Source organism: Bufo bufo, chromosome 6 (genome assembly GCF_905171765.1).
Source record: "Bufo bufo chromosome 6, aBufBuf1.1, whole genome shotgun sequence".
Lineage (NCBI taxonomy): Eukaryota > Metazoa > Chordata > Amphibia > Anura > Bufonidae > Bufo > Bufo bufo.
The window spans coordinates 29599758-29616798 of NC_053394.1; positions in this window are offsets into that span (position 1 = coordinate 29599758).

Genomic DNA, 17041 nt, shown 5'->3' on the forward strand with positions numbered 1-17041 from the left:
GACAGAGTCTACAACCCACAAAAGTGGCTCAGGTAGCGCAGCTTATCCAGGATGGCACATCAATGCGAGCTGTGGCAAGAAGGTTTGCTGTGTCTGTCAGCGTAGTGTCCAGAGCATGGAGGCGCTACCAGGAGACAGGCCAGTACATCAGGAGACATGGAGGAGGCCGTAGGAGGGCAACAACCCAGCAGCAGGACCGCTACCTCCGCCTTTGTGCAAGGAGGAACAGGAGGAGCACTGCCAGAGCCCTGCAAAATGACCTCCAGCAGGCCACAAATGTGCATGTGTCTGCTCAAACGGTCAGAAACAGACTCCATGAGGGTGATATGAGGGCCCGACGTCCACAGGTGGGGGTTGTGCTTACAGCCCAACACCGTGCAGGACGTGTGGCATTTGCCAGAGAACACCAAGATTGGCAAATTCGCCACTGGCGCCCTGTGCTCTTCACAGATGAAAGCAGGTTCACGCTGAGCACATGTGACAGACGTGACAGAGTCTGGAGACGCCGTGGAGAACGTTCTGCTGCCTGCAACATCCTCCAGCATGACCGGTTTGGCATTGGGTCAGTAATGGTGTGGGGTGGCATTTCTTTGGAGGGCCGCACAGCCCTCCATGTGCTCGCCAGAGGTAGCCTGACTGCCATTAGGTACCGAGATGAGATCCTCAGACCCCTTGTGAGACCATATGCTGGTGCGGTTGGCCCTGGGTTCCTCCTAATGCAAGACAATGCTAGACCTCATGTGGCTGGAGTGTGTCAGCAGTTCCTGCAAGACGAAGGCATTGATGCTATGGACTGGCCCACCCGTTCCCCAGACCTGAATCCAATTGAGCACATCTGGGACATCATGTCTCGCTCTATCCACCAACGTCACGTTGCACCACAGACTGTCCAGGAGTTGGCAGATGCTTTAGTCCAGGTCTGGGAGGAGATCCCTCAGGAGACCGTCCGCCACCTCATCAGGAGCATGCACAGGCATTGTAGGGAGGTCATACAGGCACGTGGGGGCCACACACACTACTGAGCCTCATTTTGACTTGTTTTAAGGACATTACATCAAAGTTGGATCAGCCTGTAGTGTGTTTCTCCACTTTAATTTGTGTGAGTGTGACTCCAAATCCAGACCTCCATGGGTTGAAAAATTTGATTTCCATTTTTTTGTGTGATTTTGTTGTCAGCACATTCAACTATGTAAAGAACAAAGTATTTCAGAAGAATATTTAATAAATGATGTGTTATTTTTGTGTTCCCTTAATTTTTTTGAGCAGTGTATGTTTTAGTCACTCATTTACTGGGAACTGCCTTCACACAGGGCAGAGAATACATAGGATAAAGGCTGCCCCATGTCATCCTATGGGGAGTGTCATGGCTGTCCTGTGCTCCACTGCAGTACAACATTCTGCTGCTGGAATAATGATGCGCTGCGGCTTTCCTGAAGCAGAATGTCTCCATTCATCTTTTACTGAAATTTTCAAACTAATGTGAATTGTATCACATTCAAATAAGATGTAGCAGAGCTGACTTTGTGCATTGAGCTAATTCACTGTGGTTTACAGATGGCAAAGTGCATTACCGTGATCGGTTGTGTCAGATGACAAACTCGGCGCTGCAATATTGTCAAACTGGACACTGCTACATCTAAGAAATATTTTCTTCATCACTTCTAATAATTCACTTCTAATAATGATCCAATTGAAAAAATGTCTGTTGAATTTAGATTCATGTAGAAAATATGAGGCTCCTGGAGATGACGACGCATCAAATGCAAGGTGGCCGGGATTTGCCGTGCATTAGTCATTTATGAAAAATGCATGTTATGGGACTTCATTGAGGGGTAACAGTGCGCGGCGCGTTCATATAATACAGTCACGTATCAGGCCTGACAGAGCTCACAGTACATGGCAGCAAGGAAAGTATAAAAAATATTACCGTCATATTACTGACACAATAGTACAATATAGTGTCCACATAACACTGCCATACAGATTACATAATACTGCCATATCATGCTTCCCTTCAGTATATACATGACAGTGCCATACAGTGCCTACATAATACTGCTATATAATGCTAACATAATCCTTTCATACAGTCACAGTGTATACATAGCGCTATACAGTGGCCACATAATATTACCATACCGTACCTTCATATTACTGTCATATATAATCCTGTCATATAGTATATGTGTAATACTGCCACATTGTGCTTACATAATGTTTCCATATAGTATATGGATAACATTGTCATAAAGTGCCTTTATAATACTTCCATATAGTATAACAGTGCCCACATGCTACTGCCACATTGTGTTTACATACATTTTCTACACTGTATATACATAACACTGCCATACAGTGGCTTCATAATACTGCCACATTGTGCTTACATAATCCTTCCATGCAGTATATACATAACAGTGCCAGAACTTCCTTCCTTCCAGGCAGTGGCGTACACACAATCCATGGGGCCCCGGTGCGAAACTGATCCATGGGGCCCCGGTGCGAAACTGATCCAAGCTGAAAGCTGCTGAATCGACCCGCTGAAAGTCAGTGGCAACTGGCAAGGCTGAGTGCTGGAGGCTGGCGGGGCTCAGTGTGGGCTCAGGCTGGCAGAAATGTCTGGCAGAGTGAGAGAGAAGGAGGCGAGGTGGGGTGAGTGACTGTAGTATAGAGTCAGACTACTGGGCAGTGGCGGACTAGCAGTGGCTCCCGCGCTCCTCTTTTCCTAACTTCCTGTTGGACCTGCAGCGCTGATAACTTTGTGACGTCACGTAAGCGCGCAGTGTGATCCAGACATGCTGCCAGGTCCTGCCCCCTGCCATTGGTACTTCAAGTGACCATGCCTGAGCCGGACCCGCCGTCCCATCATTCATGACAACAAAAAAGGGGGACTTCTGGCCGTCCGTTCTGGCCTTGCGCTGGACCAGGAGTCTAATAACCGGACGTCTGGTCACCCTAAGAGCAGCAGTGGCAGAGAGACTGAGGCCAGCAGCAGCCATTTCAGTCAGGTTAGAGCCAAAGCTGCAGAGGGGCTGCAATCTGACTAAAATGGCTGCTGCTGGCCTCAGTGAGTCTCTGCCACTGCCGAGAGACCTCATATCAGCCAACTCAGCTCCATCAGACCTCAGATCAGCCCAGAGACCCCCATCAGACCTCAGATCAGCCCAAAGACCCCCATCATCATCAGACCCCCACTCTGCCCCCATCAGACCTCAGATCAGCCCAAAAAACCCCACTCAGACCCCATCAGACCTCAGATCAGCCCAAAGACCCCCACTCAGCCCCCATCAGACCTCAGATCAGCCCAAAGACCCCCATCATCATCAGACCCCCACTCAGCCCCCATCAGACCTCAGATCAGCCCAAAAAACCCCACTCAGCCCCCATCAGACCTCAGATCAGCCCAAAGACCCCCACTCAGCCCCTATTGGCTCACATCAATCAGTGGCGGCAGCCCAGAGTGATCCCCATTCCCCCAGGCCCCAATACTTACCTGTTCTGCGCTGTGGGGCTACTTTTCCTCTTCGGGCCTCTGGCAGAAGTCACGCTCCGCATCTCTGTCTGTCTTCCCAGCCGGCGCTGCACTGTCACCTGACAGCGTGCAGTGTCAGGTCATAGTGCGCGCACCACGTCCTGACGCTGTACACGCTCAGGACAGTAAAGTGGCGGCCGGGGAGGGTGAGTATATTAAAGTAGCAGGCACGAGGAGCACTGGGCAGCGGGTCGCAACAGGGACCCCGGCGACCCCTGTATGTACGCCACTGCTTCCAGGCTCAGGTTTACACTAGCCACACTGGACTGTCTATAGATGAGCTCAGTTATTGGGTTTATGGATTCCAATCACAGCGTGGTCTCCAGAGCAGCCCAGTTACACCAGAGAAGACAATCAATGCCTTCTTGTCTCTGGTTTCCCACCTCCAACTTTCTCAGTATCTCGCTTCCTCATTATCCCTCTTTCTCAGCATTCTGCTGCCTCAGTATTCTACTTCCTCTGTATCCCGCTGCCTCTGTATCCCGCTGCCTCTGTATCCCGCTGCCTCTGTATCCCGCTGCCTCTGTATCACGCTGCCTCAGCATCCAACTGCCTCAGTATCCCGCTGCTTCAGTATCCCACTGCTTCAGTATCCCACTGCCTCAGCATGTAACCTGCCTTAGTATCTTGCTTTCTCAGTATCCTGCTTCCTCATTTTCCCTCTTCCTCAGAATCCCGCTTACTCAGTATCCCACTGCCTCAGTATTCCACTGCCTCAGTATCCCGCTTCCTCAGTATCCCGCTGCCTCAACATCCCACTGCCTCAGCATCCCACTGCCTCAGCATCCCACTGCCTCAGCATCCCGCTTCCTCAGTATCTCGCTTCCTCAGTAGCCTGCTTCCTTAGTAGCCTGCTTCCTCAGTAGCCTGCTTCCTCAGTAGCCTGCTTCCTTAGTAGCCTGCTTCCTCAGTATCTCGCTTCCTCAGTAGCCTGCTTCCTCAGTAGCCTGCTTCCTCAGTAGCCTGCTTCCTTAGTAGCCTGCTTCCTCAGTATCTCGCTTCCTGAGTATCTCGCTTCCTCAGTAGCCTGCTTCCTTAGTAGCCTGCTTCCTCAGTATCTTGCTTCCTCAGTATCTCGCTTCCTCAGTATCTCGCTTCCTGAGTATCTCGCTTCCTCAGTAGCCTGCTTCCTCAGTATCTCGCTTCCTCAGTAGCCTGCTTATGCTAAAATAAACTATGGGAAGAGACTAATCTGCATTCTCGCCCCGGGTGGGTGTGGCGCACAGCAGGCTGGAGATGACACCATCGCCCACTGATTAGAGGCTAATGTGCTGCAAGTCTCTCATCGCCCCACCGTAATTGTTTCTTAGTGATATCAGTTTCTGGGAAAGATGGGTACTAACTAAGGATAAGCGAATCAGTTCGGTCCCAACTTTGCTATTTTTCGGACAGCAGATGAACCTGAATCTTTCCAAGTTTGTTTCAGACTAATCCACTAAAACGGCGTGTAGAGCCTTTTTAGTGCACATGTCTGCAGGAAAGAAGATGAAGGGTTCTAACAAGACCCTGAGAGGAAGTGGGGGGAGGGCTTGCCCAGATTTGCTCAGATGCTGACAGACAGCCTGGAGGAGCCCCCCAGTGCTGCAGCAGGTAGGGAGGTGCCCCAGCAGAACATCATTCTGTGCTGTGAATGAGGGTGGTAGGGTATTACAGTGTCTGCCAGAAAAAACATCTTAGGGAGTCAGAGAGAGGGAAAAAACAATCAGGGATAGTCAGAAATCATTCAAGCTTGTATTCTACTGCCAGGGAGATTGACGGGAAAGGCTAGGATTGCAAAGAAGAAGAATTGTGAGTGTTATGTACAATAGAGACCAGCAGGGCGGCTAACAGAAAGGGAGAGAGAGGACAGGACCTGTGGCTGTACCGCTATCAGAAGGGCAGTGTCACGGCGGACAGGATATAAGATACACAGATAACTAAACAAACAAAATTTCTAGGCGAGAAGTTGGGGATAAGGTCACCTCCTAGCAAATCCCTAACCGCTCTCCCTATTCTGCTTTGCCCACATTCAGACCCTGAAGGTGGGAATAATGTGTCCTCGTGCCTGGGCTGAGAATACCCTAGAATCCCTGAGATGGTGAAAGGGGAAAAGGGGCAGCCTGCTCCCTCAGAACCAGGAGGTGACAGATGACACTCAAACAGCCTAGACAGCAAACCAAAGAAATCAGAAACCAACTTATCTTATCTGAGCAGGAAAAGCCAATCCTTCACTCCTTGCTTCCACAGCCTGACAGAAGCTATAACCCGCACGGAACCCTGGGAGTGAGAGTAATTTAAACCAACGACCCCACCCAGAGCACCTGAAGGGAGGCGGATCTAGCACGACTCCAAAACAAAACAAATGACTAGACACATGCTGCTAATCTGGCAGACCTCCGTACATAGTCTGAGCAGGGCATGACAGGCAGGTGCGCCTCAAAAGCAGCTACCTGCAAGCAAATACTTTCATTTTGTTCCCCTCATTTTTTGTGGGGTTCAAAATATAATTAAGTATACACGTGATTACTGCAGCAATACCCAAGGTGTGGAAGCAATCTACCTGAGTGTATTAAGGTGAAATTGAGCGTTAAGCCTCAATCGTCTGTTTCCGTTTATTCAGTTTCCAAATGATTGCAATTTAATATTTTTTCGGGGGGTTCAATTTAATTAAGTAGCATAGATACGCGATTGCTGCATCAATACTGACATTTTCACATTCCTCCGGCTGATTCTGATGAACAGATCTCGCCTTGCTGGCGATGCCCCATCTTACCACTGTTGCTGTCTGCCTGCCTACCATCACATTCTGTACGACTACTGCCGTGGCCTCCATCATACCACTTATGCCACTTTGCAACCATCACGTTCTGTACGGCTGCTGTCGCTGCCTCCATCATGCCACTGCTGCCGGCCTGGCATGTACCATATGGCTGCTGCTGCTCCTCGCTGTTAATCCCCTACTGCTAGCACCATTAACGCAAAGCATCTGCCGCCACTATCACTACTACTACTATTGCTGTCACTGCGTTCCAGAGCTTGGGGAGGGGGGAGGGAAAAAAATCATAAAAAAGAAAAAGAGATAAAAAGGTTTCCTAAAAAAACTAAATTTAAGGACAGACCTCCCAAGTGTCCCTCTTTTTTAACAAAGTCCCTCTGTCCCTCTTTGCTCCTTAAATGTCCCTCTTTTTGATCTGAAGTATAGATTTGCAGTATTACATTTACAATATTGATCCAGAAAAGGCTATTCTGGTTCCTCTTTGTATATTATTTCATTATGAGATGCAATTTGGATTGTTGGAAATTTCCATATTCAGATCAATTTTTGCGCTATTGTGTAAAAGATAACTGAAGTGTATAGATAGGAAACATTGGTCTTTCACACAGTGAACCAAAATTATCCCTCTTTGACCTTCCAAAAAGTTGGAAGGTATGTCCTAGGAGGCTAGAGGAGGTTAGATGCCAACTTCCAGAGCAATCGGAGCAACTTCGGTTCGGCCCGATACTCAAATTTGATTGAAAGATTCGGCGAATCAGACCCGAAACAAATCTTGACCGGTTCGCTCATCTCTACAGGGAGTGCAGAATTATTAGGCAAGTTGTATTTTTGAGGATTAATTTTATTATTGAACAACAACCATGTTCTCAATGAACCCAAAAAACTCATTAATATCAAAGCTGAATATTTTTGGAAGTAGTTTTTAGTTTGTTTTTAGTTTTAGCTATTTTAGGGGGATATCTGTGTGTGCAGGTGACTATTACTGTGCATAATTATTAGGCAATTTAACAAAAAACAAATATATACCCATTTCAATTATTTATTTTTACCAGTGAAACCAATATAACATCTCAACATTCACAAATATACATTTCTGACATTCAAAAACAAAACAAAAACAAATCAGTGACCAATATAGCCACCTTTCTTTGCAAGGACACTCAAAAGCCTGCCATCCATGGATTCTGTCAGTATTTTGATCTGTTCACCATCAACATTGCGTGCAGCAGCAACCACAGCCTCCCAGACACTGTTCAGAGAGGTGTACTGTATTCCCTCCTTGTAAATCTCACATTTGATGATGGACCACAGGTTCTCAATGGGGTTCAGATCAGGTGAACAAGGAGGCCATGTCATTAGATTTTCTTCTTTTATACCCTTTCTTGCCAGCCACGCTGTGGAGTACTTGGACGCGTGTGATGGAACATTGTCCTGCATGAAAATCATGTTTTTCTTGAAGGAGGCAGACTTCTTCCTGTACCACTGCTTGAAGAAGGTGTCTTCCAGAAACTGGCAGTAGGACTGGGAGTTGAGCTTGACTCCATCCTCAACCCGAAAAGGCCCCACAAGCTCATCTTTGATGATACCAGCCCAAACCAGTACTCCACCTCCACCTTGCTGGCGTCTGAGTCGGACTGGAGCTCTCTGCCCTTTACCAATCCAGCCACGGGCCCATCCATCTGGCCCATCAAGACTCACTCTCATTTCATCAGTCCATAAAACCTTAGAAAAATCAGTCTTGAGATATTTCTTGGCCCAGTCTTGACGTTTCAGCTTGTGTGTCTTGTTCAGTGGTGGTCGTCTTTCAGCCTTTCTTACCTTGGCCATGTCTCTGAGTATTGCACACCTTGTCCTTTTGGGCACTCCAGTGATGTTGCAGCTCTGAAATATCGCCAAACTGGTGGCAAGTGGAATCTTGGCAGCTGCACGCTTGACTTTTCTCAGTTCATGGGCAGTTATTTTGCGCCTTGGTTTTTCCACACGCTTCTTGCGACCCTGTTGACTATTTTGAATGAAACGCTTGATTGTTCGATGATCACGCTTCAGAAGCTTTGCAATTTTAAGAGTGCTGCATCCCTCTGCAAGATATCTCACTATTTTTGACTTTTCTGAGCCTGTCAAGTCCTTCTTTTGACCCATTTTGCCAAAGGAAAGGAAGTTGCCTAATAATTATGCACACCTGATATAGGGTGTTGATGTCATTAGACCACACCCCTTCTCATTACAGAGATGCATATCACCTAATATGCTTAATTAGTAGTAGGCTTTCGAGCCTATACAGCTTGGAGTAAGACAACATGCATAAAGAGGATGATGTGGTCAAAATACTCATTTGCCTAATAATTCTGCGCACACTGTAGTACTAACTAAGCGGCCATATGCAATAGCAGCTATCACCTAGCGGCGTCTCCATACTGCTGGATGACGGATATGCTGACATATACTGTGCCTCATCCCTCCCTTCCTGTTCTGTGATATATCTAGGCGTATATGCTGGTCAGGAGTATGAGAAAGCTGGGTGACAACTGACAACCTCCTGCGTCTGATCTAATATCTGGAAACCACACGAGTCCAGAGAGGCGCTGATGTGTTACATAACTGTTCAATTGGGTCAAGGCGTTGTCCCGGTCGTCACCCCTCCACCCCCCACCCTCCCCCCCGGTCACAGCAGTGTCTCCCTGGTTTCTTTCACATTTTTAAATACCATTTTTTCGTCTCAAATATTATTGTTGTTATTGTTATTTTTTAATGATATTAATTGCATTATGGCAAATGTCCCATCTAAATAAAAGCTAAACCGACAGGGGCTGCATTTCTATATGGAATCAAAGGGAGACATCTGGTGGTGGAAGAGAGGAACTGCAGTTTGCTAAGTCATACTAAGAAAATATGGCGCAGTGTTGAGCTGATTGGAAAAGCTTTCTATTACTGTGCAAATTAAAGTCACGTAACAATTTTTTTTTTCTTTCTTGAATTTATACTGATTGCAGTTCCTACATTAGAGGCAGGGCAGACGACTCTGGTTATAAGGGGCCTGACACTGAACGGCTTCCCCTGTATTAGGAAGCGCTCACTGAATACAGATGATACAGCATCACTGAGATTAATGCGTGCTCAGACACTGTGATGTGGTGCATGAGGGGCTCCGATATGTTCCTGAATGGAAGATATTGGCAAAGTTCTCTGAGGAATTAGCTAGTATTGTCAGTTGCGTATCATTTTGGTGCATTTTTTGCAGTAAATTGCAAGTGTGAAAGTACCCTAAGGCTGGGGTTCCCCTAATAGGTCGTACAACTTTGGTGCAAATAAGCTCCATAAGTCACAATGCTCAATTTTGCAACTTTTTGAAGCCAGAATTCTGGAAATTGACCCCTTTAATTTGCATTTTCAGTACACTAGTTTTAGTAAATCTCTCTGACCCTTTATTTGTTTTTGCAGGTTTCCCTTAAGTATATATTTTTTGCTTTGAAGGTGGAAGCTGCAGAGACTATAATTTATTCCCTTTGCACAATGTGTGCAACATTTTCAGCTGAAGTGAGCAGCAGCTCCAAAAACCAGCTTTTGTTATAGAACCCAAGAGATTCCTCCACTGGCCACACGGTGGCGATAAAGTATTACAATTGTGACAGTAAATCCAAATGAATCCAGGTGTAAGGTCTGAAAACTGTACAGGGGCCTAGTTATGGGGTCTTGGCCCCCCAGAGCGTGACTGGTAAACGTCGTCTCAGTGGAGACATTAATGGTATTTCACTATGATAAGCCATTGGCAGGGGCCCGATGGTTATGACTTCTGCGAAAGGCTAAAACAGAGTAACATTAAGAAAGCGATGTATCAGTTTGGCTCCTTTTGGCCAGGGGTGTAGTAACAGACCTCCCAAGGGAACCTCTTTCGGAGGGACTGTCCCTCTTTTTGACCCAAGTCCCTCTGTCCCTCTTTGATCCTGAAATGTCCCTCTTTTTGACCTGGGGAATTAGTGCATAAAAAATGTGCATTAATACATTTACTAAATTGCTCCTTACTAAACTGTCTGTACGGATTCTACCCGTACATTAGACCATAACGTCGTTATTTGGTGTAATTTGGACCTTAACCCTTTCATGACCGGGCTCAAAAAGGCAACTTTTTGTCATTTTGTGCACATGGTGGTTTAGTGACCGTTTGATTACGAAAATATATATCTTTTTTTACTTGACACAGGACTTTTTATGAACATTTTTTTTCGAGGTTTTAGGTTTTTAGGTTTAATTTGGAGGAAAACCGCTAATTATTATTAAAAAGTAATTTTTGTTTTAGTTATAGCTTTTTATTTCTCAAATGTTAAAACTGACACAAAAATGTATCATTGCAATAGGTTCCCTATTTCGTGACGATTGTTTTGATATATAACATGTATAGTGACCCTGCAGACCCCCTGGCGGTTACGTGAGCGGCTCTGCTGCTTCCTGCTCCCTCCACAATGCGCTCAGGTACCGCTCTCCTGCGGCAATAAACCGCTCCTGTCTTCTCCTCAGGGTCCCTGCTTTGTCTGTCAGCCGGGACCCGACCCGCTCCTGCTAGATTGCAGGAGCAGGACCTTTAATCCCAGCACTGATCAGCGCTGGGATTGAAACGCTGCCAGCACGAGTATATACGTACTAGCTGCACGGGGCATGTGCAGATAAGCACATATATAGCCGTATGGCAGTCGGGAAAGGGTTAAAATATCTATAGTCCCATAAATTACGTGCTAATATTTAAAGGAATATTGAAGAGCAAGAGAAAAAATTGTCCCAGGGGCTCCACATGCTGTAAAAAAAATAAAGGAACTCACCTAGCCGATCCCCGGCTGCTGCAGTTGTGACAGAGTCAGTAATTATGCATTGGGCGGAGTTAGAGGCGTGGTCTAGTATGGAAAACAGGGCCGAGATGCGCGCCGGCGTATATTGTCCCTCTTTGCCATTTTCAAAAGTTGGGAGGTATGTAGTTATAGGGGGTGCAGAGGTGGCGGTCATATCCGTGCCGGGGTGTCTATGAGTGCACAAAGGCTTCTATGCCACGTAAGAGGACACTAATAGTGTCACTAATGTACAATCAATAAAGGGCAGGCACAGATTAGGGAAATGGAGTGCAAGACTAAGGGTCCATTCAGACGTCCGTAGTGCATTGCGGATCCGCAATACACTCGGCCGGCACCCCCATAGAACGGCCTATTCTTGTCCGCAATTGCTCTATTTTTTTCTGGAGCTGTGGACCGGAAGATCAGGGGCGCACTCCAGAAAATGCAGATGTAGACTGCACACTGTGCTGTCCGCATCTCTTCCGGCCCCATAGAGAATGAATGGGTCCGCACTCGTTCCGCATAATTGAGGAACGGATGCGGACCCATTCTACGGACGTGTGAATGGACCCTAAGGCCTATTGCACACGACCGTATGGCTTTTTCAGTATTTTGCAGTCCGCAAAAAATGGATCCCCAAAAAATACGGATGACATCCGTCTGCATTACGTTTTTTGCGGAACGGAACATCTGGCCCCAGTAATAGGACATGTTCTATCTTTGAACAGAAATACGGAAACGGAATGCATACGGAGTACATTCCATTTTTTTGCGGACCCATTAAAATGAATGGTTCCATATACAGACCGCATACTGAACGCAAAAAACGGAACGTAAACAGAAAAAAAAATAACGTTTGTGTGTATGAGGCCTTAGGCTGGGGCTACAGGTTTCACACGACCAGGGATCACAGTGCAGCAGGGCATCCATAGAAAATTAACTGGGTCATTTTGTGCAGGTCGGGGGACACCTGGGAAATAGTGACCATAAAGTAATAACCTTCCAATTATCCTTCAAACGAGCGTTTCTACAGGGAGGAACAAAAATACCAAACTTCAAAAAAGCAAAATTTAGCCAACTAAGAGAGGCCATAGGCCTAACTAACTGGGACAAAGTCCTCAAAAATAAAAATACAGCCACAAAATGGGATATTTTTAAAAGCATCCTAAAATCTCATTGTGAGAGGTACATACCTTATGGGCATAAAGGGTTAAGGAACAAGAAGAAACCAATGTGGATAAATAGAAATGTAAAGAAAGCAATAAATTAGAAAAATAAAGCATATAAATCCCTAAAACAGGAGGGTAGCACGGTAGCACTGAAAAACTATAAGGAAAAAAATAGAACATGTAAAAAACTAATAAAAGCGGCCAAACTAGAGACCGAGAGATTAATTGCCAAAGAGAGTAAAACTAACCCTAAAATGTTCTCCAATTATATAAATGGTAAAAAGTATAAATCTGAGGCTGCCGGCCCTTTACAGAGTAATGAGGGGGGAGTCGCAGAAAGCGATGAGGAGAAAGCAAAGCTATTAAATATTTTTTTTATCCACTGTATTCACTGAGGAAAATAAACTGTCAGATGAAATGCTGAATGTAAAAGTAAATTCCCCATTAAAAGTGTCCTGTCTGACCCAGGAAGAAATACAACAGCGACTTAAAAAGATTAAAATAGATAAATCGCCAGGACCAGATGGCATACACCCCCGTATCCTAAGGGAATTAAGTAATGTCATAGCCAGACCCTTATTTATGATATTTAAAGGGGTATTCCCATCTTAATGATCACTGTTAAATCTGTTAATGATTTGACCGTGATCATTTTTCCAAATATATTTAATTAACTAATTCCCACCCCTTAGAAGAAAATAAGCATATACTTACCTGACTGTTGTCTTCCGTCTCCCCTGGTTACGGCCACCGCTCTTTTCAGGAATTGCGGTGGCCGCGCTTGCGCAGACGACTTCTTCTCTTCTCCCGGCCGGTCGCTCGCAGTCCCGAAAGCGCACGTCAAGGCCGCGCATGCGTTATGGTGATTTCTTCCTGGCCAGTATAGTATACTTACCAGGAAGAAGTCACCAAGGCGCATGCGTGGCCTCGGCGTGCGCGTTCAGTCCAGCGCGCGGCCCGGCCAGGAGAAGACTTCAATCAAGTTGGAGCCCGCCCCCTGCCGAGTACCCAAACCAGGAAGTGGACAGCGTGCCGGGAGCAGGTAAGTATGAAACTGCGTGTTGAGAGTACCCCTTTAAGGACTCTATACTGAGTGTTCCACAGGATTGGCGCATAGCAAATGTGGTGCCAATATTCAAAAAGGGTGCAAAAACAGACCCTGGAAACTATAGGCCGGTAAGTTTAACATCTGTTGTGGGTAAACTGTTTGAAGGTTTTCTGAGAGATGCCATCTTGGAGTACCTCAATGAAAATAAGCAAATAACGCCATATCAGCATGGCTTCATGAGGGATCGGTCATGTCAAACTAATTTAATCAGTTTCTATGATGAGGTAAGTTCTAGACTTGACAGCGGCGAATCAATGGATGTCGTATATCTGGACTTCTCCAAAGCATTTGACACTGTACCACATAAAAGGTTAGTATATAAAATGAGAATGCTTGGACTGGGAGAAAACGTCTGTATGTGGGTAAGTAACTGGCTGAGTGATAGAAAACAGAGGGTGGTTATTAATGGTACACACTCAGATTGGGTCACTGTCACTAGTGGAGTACCTCAGGGGTCAGTATTGGGCCCTATTCTCTTCAATATATTTATTAATGATCTTGTAGAAGGCTTGCATAGTAAAGTATTAATTTTCGCAGATGACACTAAACTGTGTAAAGTAATTAACACTGAAGAGGACAGTATACTGCTACAGAGGGATCTGGATAGATTGGAGGCTTGGGCAGAGAAGTGGCAGATGAGGTTTAACACTGACAAATGTAAGGTTATGCACATGGGAAGGAATAATGCAAGTCACCCGTACATACTAAATGGTAAAACACTCGGTAATACTGACATGGAAAAGGATCTAGGAATTTTAATAAACAGCAAACTAAGCTGCAAAAACCAGTGTCAGGCAGCTGCCGCCAAGGCCAATAAGATAATGGGTTGCATCAAAAGGGGCATAGATGCCCATGATAAGAACATAGTCCTACTACTTTACAAATCACTGGTCAGACCACACATGGAGTACTGTGTACAGTTCTGGGCTCCTGTGAACAAGGCAGACATAGCAGAGCTGGAGAGGGTCCAGAGGAGGGCAACTAAAGTAATAACTGGAATAGGACAACTACAGTACCCTGAAAGATTATCAAAATTAGGGTTATTCACTTTAGAAAAAAGACGACTGAGGGGAGATCTAATTACTATGTATAAATATATCAGGGGTCAGTACAGAGATCTCTCCCATCATCTATTTATCCCCAGGACTGTGACTGTGACGAGGGGACATCCTCTGCGTCTGGAGGAAAGAAGGTTTGTACACAAACATAGAAGAGGATTCTTTACGGTAAGAGCAGTGAGACTATGGAACTCTCTGCCTGAGGAGGTGGTGATGGTGAGTACAATAAAGGAATTCAAGAGGGGCCTGGATGTATTTCTGGAGTGTAATAATATTACAGGCTATAGCTACTAGAGAGGGGTCGGTGATCCAGGGAGTTATTCTGATGCCTGATTGGAGTCGGGAAGGAAATTTTTATTCCCCTAAAGTGGGGAAAATTGGCTTCTACCTCACAGGGTTTTTTTGCCTTCCTCTGGATCAACTTGCAGGATGACAGGCCTAACTGGATGGACAGATGTCTTTTTTCGGCCTTATGTACTATGTTACTATGTTACAGCGTGACTCACATGTTTGCCACCACCCAGGAGTGCACCTAGCCTTTCTACTGCCTGAGGCAAAAACTGAAACGGCGCCCCAACCCCCCCAATGCCAATTTCTTAACCTAACCCCTTCCCTCCAGCCCTACTGTTAAAGACATACTTGGAAAACATTACATACAGGGTAATACAGCGCCACACTGTGCTTCCCAATAGTATACTGCAGAAACAGATAATCCCCCTTCCGTTGCGCCCCTCTTGCCCCTACCTGGTGCTTCCTGAGGCAATCGCCTCACCTCGCCTCATTAGTGGTGCACCCCTGCCGCCCAGAATTTCAAAAAAATCCAGGGTTGGATATTGTTTTTTGCATATCCGGGATCGCTGTTGTGGCAAACATGCGAGTTTTGCTACGACTCTAGTCATTTCCATGGATTCTTGGTCGTGTGACAACTTTTGCTCTGTAGCCCTAGCCTAATAACCCAAAACCATGTATACAGGGCAAAATCACAGTGATAAGTCATCAGTATCTGATCGGTGGGGGTCCGAGACCTGAGACTCACAGATCAGCTGTATTGAGAAGGCACTGGTGATCCTGGGAGCGTCGCGGCCTTCTCACAGCGTCGTACATCGTATAGCGGCTGTGCCTGGTATTGCAGCTCATCTCCATTCACTTTAATGGGGCTGAGCCGCTCCTAGGCCACATGATTGATGAACGTGTCATCACTGGCCTAGGAAAAGTTTTGAGAAGGCCACAGCACTCACAGAAGTGACGGTGCCTTATTGAACAAGTGTCCTGGGTGTCGGACCCCCACCGTTCTGATACTGATGACCTATCCTGAGGATAGGTCACTCATCAGTACAAAAATCTCAGAAAACCCCTGGATGTGGATTTTCTGCCCGAAAATTCACGTGTAAAACGCGTCGTGTGAACATACTCTAAGGTTCCTCAAACAATTCCTCTGATTTGTAAAAAAAAAGGCTAAAAGGATGAATATCATGACAGATAGATAGACATCTCAAGTTTACTAGCTACTTGTATAAAAAAAGAGGCGGCATCGTGCATTATTTTTTATGATGTTCACTAGACATAGCAATACTACTTACCGTATATATATATACAGTGGATATAAAAAGTCTACACACACCGTTTTTATAACACTTTATCGCCATCATGTGGTCAATCCAGGAATCTCAGTTTTGATAGTTGCTCATTTTTGGAGCGTTGTGAAAACAATAAATATATATATATATATACAGAGTGGATATAAAAAGTCTACACACCCCTGTTACAATGTCAGGTTTCTGTGATGTAAAAAAATGAGAGAAAGATAAATCATTTCAGAACTTTTTCCACCTTTAATGTGACCTATAAACTGTACAACTCAATTGAAAAACAAACTGAAATCTTTTAGGTGGAGGGAAGAAAACAAAAAAAAAAAACTAAAATTATCTGGTTGCATAAGTGTGCACACCCTCTTATAACTGGGGATGTAGCTGTGTTCAGAATTAAGCAATCACATTCAAATTCCTGTTAAATAGAAGTCAGCATAGACCGGCCATCATGTAAAGTGCCTCTGATTAACCCCAAATAACGTTCAGCTGCTCTAGTTGGTCTTTCCTGAAATTTTCTTAGTCTCATTGTTAGAAGGTATCAGTCAGGAGAAGGGTACAAAAGAATTTCCAAGGAATTAGATCTACCATGGACCACAGTGAAGACCGTCATCATCAAGTGGAGAAAATATGGCCCAACAGTGACATTACCAAGAACTGGACGTCCCTCCAAAATTGATGAAAAGACGAGAACAAAACTGGTCTGGGAGGCGACCAAGAGGCCTACAGCAACATTAAAGGAGCTGCAGGAATATCTGGCAAGTTCTGGCTGTGTGGTACATGGGACAACAATCTCCCGTATTCTTCATATGTCTGGGCTATGGGGTAGAGTGGCAAGACGAAAGCCTTTTCTTACCAAGAAAAACATCCAAGCCAGGCTACATTTTGCAAAAACACATCTGAAGTCTCCCAGAAGCATGTGGGAAAAGGTGTTATGGTCTGATGAAACCAAGGTTGGACTTTTTGGCCATAATTCCAAAAGATGTTTGGCCCAAAAACAACACTGCACATCACCA